This window comes from Arachis hypogaea, chromosome 14, assembly GCF_003086295.3.
Source record: "Arachis hypogaea cultivar Tifrunner chromosome 14, arahy.Tifrunner.gnm2.J5K5, whole genome shotgun sequence".
NCBI classification, from domain to species: Eukaryota; Viridiplantae; Streptophyta; class Magnoliopsida; order Fabales; family Fabaceae; genus Arachis; species Arachis hypogaea.
This window is the reverse complement of record NC_092049.1, coordinates 113,763,319-113,768,190: the sequence shown is the minus strand read 5'-3', so window position 1 is coordinate 113,768,190 and position 4,872 is coordinate 113,763,319. Positions and strand designations below refer to the sequence as shown.

General features: G+C 40.0%; 1 non-coding gene across 1 annotated transcript; it reads left to right on the top strand.

The window, feature by feature from the left end:
* Nucleotides 1-4,227: 4,227 nt before the first annotated feature.
* On the top strand, nt 4,228-4,331 carry LOC112746161 (small nucleolar RNA R71). Its single transcript, XR_003174057.1, has one exon. It is a non-coding gene; the product is annotated as a small nucleolar RNA R71 (small nucleolar RNA).
* The last annotated feature ends 541 nt before the right edge of the window (nt 4,332-4,872 follow it).

Sequence of the window (4,872 nt, the reverse complement as noted above, 5' to 3'; positions counted from 1 at the left end):
TTCTGTAGCTCCAGAAAATCTACTTTGAGTGCAGGGAGGTCAGAATCCAACAGCATCTGCAGTCCTTCTTCAACCTCTGAATCTGATTTTTGCTCAAGTCCCTCAATTTCAGCCAGAAAATACCTAAAATCATAGAAAAACATACAAACTCATAGTAAAGTCCAGAAATGTGAATTTTATTTAAAAACTAATAAAAATATACTAAAAACTAACTAAATCATACTAAAAACTATGTAAAAACAATGTCAAAAAGCGTATAAATTATCCGCTCATCACAACACTAAACTTAAATTGTTGCTTGTCCCCAAGCAACTGAAAATCAAATAGGATGAAAAGAAGAGAATATACTATAAATCCTAAAATATCAGTGAAACTTAGCTCTAATTAGATGAGCGGGACTAGTAGGTTTTTGCCTCTTGAATAGTTTTGGCATCTCACTTTATCCATTGAAGCTCAGAATGATTGACATCTATAGGAACTTAGAATTCAGATAGTGTTATTGACTTTCCTAGTTCAGTATGTTGATTCTTGAACACAGCTACTTTATGAGTCTTGGCCGTGGCCCTAAGCACTTTGTTTTCCAGTATTACCACCGGATACATAAATGCCACAGAAACATAACTGGGTGAACCTTTTCAGATTGTGAGTCAGCTTTGCTAAAGTCCCCAATTAGAGGTGTCCAGGGTTCTTAAGCACACTCTTTTTTTTTTTTTTGCTTTGGACTTCGACTTTAACTGCTCAGTCTCAAGCTTTTGGCTTGACACCTTCACGCCACAAGCACATGGTTAGGGACAGCTTGGTTTAGCCGCTTAGGCCAGGATTTTATTCCTTTAGGCCCTCCTATCCACTGATGCTCAAAGCCTTGGATCCTTTTTATTACCCTTGCCTTTTGGTTTTAAGGGCTATTGGCTTTTTCTGCTTGCTTTTTCTTTCTCTTTCTCTTTTTTTTTCGCCATTTTTCTCTCTTTTTTTTCTTTTCTGCAAGCTTTGTATTCACTACTTTTTCTTGCTTCAAGAATCAATTTTATAATTTTTCAGATCATCAAATAACATTTCTCCTTTTCATCATTCTTTCAAGAGCCAACATATTTAACATTCATAAACAACAATATCAAAAGACATATGCACTGTTCAAGCATTCATTCAGAAAACAAAAAATATTGTCACCAAATCAAAATAATTAAACTAATTTCAAGGATGAATTCAAAACCATGTACTTCTTGTCCTTTTGTTTTTAGAATAGTTTTTATTTAAGAGAGGTGATGGATTCATAGGACATTCATAGTTTTAAGACATAGACACTTAGACACCAATGATCATATAGTAAAGACACAAACATAAATAAAACATAAGGCTCAAAAACCAAAAAACAGGAAAATAAGAACAAGGAGATTAAGGAACGGGTCCACCTTAGTGAGGGTAGCATCTTCCTCTTCTTGAAGAACCAATGGTGCTCTTGAGCTCCTCTATGTCTCTTTCTTGTCTTTGTTGTTCCTCTCTCATAGCTCTTTGATCTTCTCTAATCTCATGGAGGGAAGTGCATCCCCTGAGGTATCTCAGGGATTTCATGGTGAGGAATTTCCTCATGCTCTTTTTGAGTTTCATGATCTCTTGTTGTGCAGTCAAACGCTCTATTACTGAGCTATGGACCCTTGAGATGAATCTCTCCATCTCCCATGACTCGGAGGTGGAAGCTTTTGTCTTCCCTTTCCTCTTTCTAGAGGTTTCTCCGGCTTTAGGTGCCATTAATGGTTATGGAAAAACAAAAAGCAATGCTTTTACCATACCAAACTTATAATATTTGCTCGTCCCCGAGTAAAAGAAGAAAGAAAGAATGAGAAGAAGAAGAGATGGAGAAGATGGAGGTGTGTGAATGGTTCAGCCAGGGGGGTTTAGGTGGTAATGATGTGTGAAAAAGAAAGAGTGATGGTTTAAATTTGAGTGGGTGGGTATAGGTGGGTTGTATGATGGTTTTGGAGGAGTAATGGAGGTGATTGGTGGAGGTGATTCAGGGATGAGAGTTATGAAAAGGTGTGAAGAGGAGAGAAGAAGTGGTGGGGATCCTGTGGGGGAAAACATATCCTGTGGGGTCAAGGACTTAACATCCCTGCTCTAATAAGGCGTGTAAAACGCCCTTGCTGTGCAATCCTAGTGTTTAACGCCAGACTACTGCTTGTTTCTGGCGTTAAATGCCCAAATGTAGCCTGTTTCTGGCGTTTAACGCCAGGTAGATGCTTGTTTCTGGTGTTAAACGCCAGCTTGGTGCTTGTTTCTGCGTTAAACGCCAGACAGATGCTTATTTCTGGTGTTTAAACGCCAGAATGCTCCTCCTCCAGGGTGTGCTATTTTTAATGCTGTTTTTCATTCTGTTTTTGATTTTTCAGTAGTTTTTGTGACTCCACATGATCATCAACCTAATAAAATACGAAATAATAAAAAAATATAAAATAAATATAATTAAATAACATTGGGTTTCCTCCCAACAAGCGCTTCTTTAATGTCAATAGCTTGACAGTAAGCTCTCATGGAGCCTCACAGATAATTAGAGCAAGGTTGGAACCTCCCAACACCAAACTTAGAGTTTGAATGTGGGGGTTCAACACCAAACTTAGAGTTTGGTTGTGGCCTCCCAACACCAAACTTAGAGTTTGACTGTGGGGGCTTTGGTTGACTCTGCAGTGAGAGAAGCTTTTCATGCTTCCTCTCCATGGTTACAGAAGGAGAACCTTGAGTCTTAAACACAAGGTAGTCCTCATTCAGTTGAAGGACCAATTTTCCTTTGTTCACATCAATCACAGCTCTTGCTGTGGCTAGGAAGGGTCTTTCAAGGATGATGGATTCATCCTTATCTTTCCGAGTGTCTAGGATTATGAAATCAGCAGGGATGTAAAGGCCTTCAACCTTTACTAACACGTCCTCTACTTGTCCATAAGCCTGTTTTCTTGAGTTGTCTGTCATCTCCAATGAGATTCTGGCAGCTTGCACCTCAAAGATCCCAAGTTTCTCCATTACAGAGAGTGGCATTAAGTTTATTCCTGACCCCAGGTCACACAGAGCCTTCTCAAAAGTCATGGTGCCTATGTTACAGGGAATTAGAAATTTACCAGGATCCTGTTTCTTTTGAGGTAAGTTCTGCCTATCCAATGCATTTAGTTCATTGGTGAGCAAGGGAGGTTCATCTTCCCAAGTCTCATTACCGAATAATTTGGCATTCAGCTTCATGATTGCACCAAGGTACTTGGCAACTTGCTCTTCAGTAATGTCTTCATCCTCTTCAGAGGATGAATACTCATCAGAGCTCATGAAGGGCAGAAGGAGGTTCAATGGAATCTCTATGGTCTCTAGATGAGCCTCAGATTCCTTTGGTTCCTCAAAGGGATACTCCTTATTGGTCACTGAACGTCCCAGGAGGTCTTCCTCACTGGGATTCACGTCCTCCTCCTCCTCTTTGGGTTCAGCCACACCAAGCAAGGTAATGGCCTTGCACTCTCTTTTTGGATTCTCTTCTGTATTGCTTGGGAGAGTACTAGGAGGGGTTTTAGTGACCTTTTTACTCAGCTGGCCCACTTGTGCCTCCAAATTTCTAAGGAGGACTTTGTTTCATTCATGAAACTTAAAGTGGCCTTAGATAGATCAGAGACTATATTTGCTAAGCTAGATGGATTCTGCTCAGAATTCTCTGTCTGTTGCTGAGTGGATGATGGAAAAGGCTTGCTATTGCTAAACCTGTTTCTTCCACCATTATTAAAGCCTTGTTGAGGCTTTTGTTGATCTTTCCATGAGAAATTTGGATGATTTCTCCATGAGGGATTATAGGTGTTTCCATAGGGTTCTCCCATGTAATTCACCCCTGCTATTGCAGGGTTCTCAGGATCATAAGCCTCTTCTTCAGAAGATGCCTCTTTAGTACTGTTGGATGCAGCTTGAAATCCATTCAGACTCTGAGAAATCATATTGACTTGCTGAGTCAATATTTTGTTCTAAGCCAAGATGGCATTCAGAGCATCAATTTCAAGAACTCCCTTCCTCTGAGGCGTCCCATTACTCACAGGATTCCTTTCAGAAGTGTACATGAACTGGTTATTTGCAACCATGTCAATGAGTTCCTGAGCTTCTGCAGGCTTTTTCTTTAGGTGAATAGATCCGCTTGCAAAATGGTCCAGTGACATCTTTGATAGCTCAGACAGACCATCATAGAATATATCCAGGATGGTCCATTTTGAAAGCATGTCAGAATGACACTTTTTGGTCAGTTGCTTATATCTCTCCCAGGCTTCATAGAGGGATTCACCTTCTTTCTGTTTGAAGGTTTGAACATCCACTCTAAGCTTGCTAAGCTTTTGAGGAGGAAAGAACTTGGCTAAGAAAGCCGTGACCAGCTTATCCCAAGAGTTTAGGCTATCTTTAGGTTGAGAGTCCAACCATATTCTAGCTCTGGCTCTTACAGCAAACGGGAAAAGCATAAGCCTGTAGACCTCGGAGTCAACCCCATTGGTCTTAACAGTATCATAGATTTGCAAGAATTCAGTTAAGAACTGAAAAGGATCTTCTGATGGAAGTCCATGAAACTTGCAGTTATGTTGCATCAAAGAAACTAGTTGAGGTTTAAGCTCAAAATTGTTTGCTCCAATGGCAGGGATTGAGATGCTTCTTCCATGTAAATTAGAATTCGGTGCAGTAAAGTCACCAAGCATCTTCCTTGTATTGTTATTATTTTCGGCCATGTCTCATTCTTTTTCGAAAATTTCTGTCAGATTTTCTCCAGAGAGTTGTGCTTTAGCTTCCCTTAGCTTTCTCTTCAGAGTCCTTTCAGGTTCAGGATCGGCTTCAACAAGAATGTTCTTATCTTTGTTCCTGCTCATATGAAAAAGA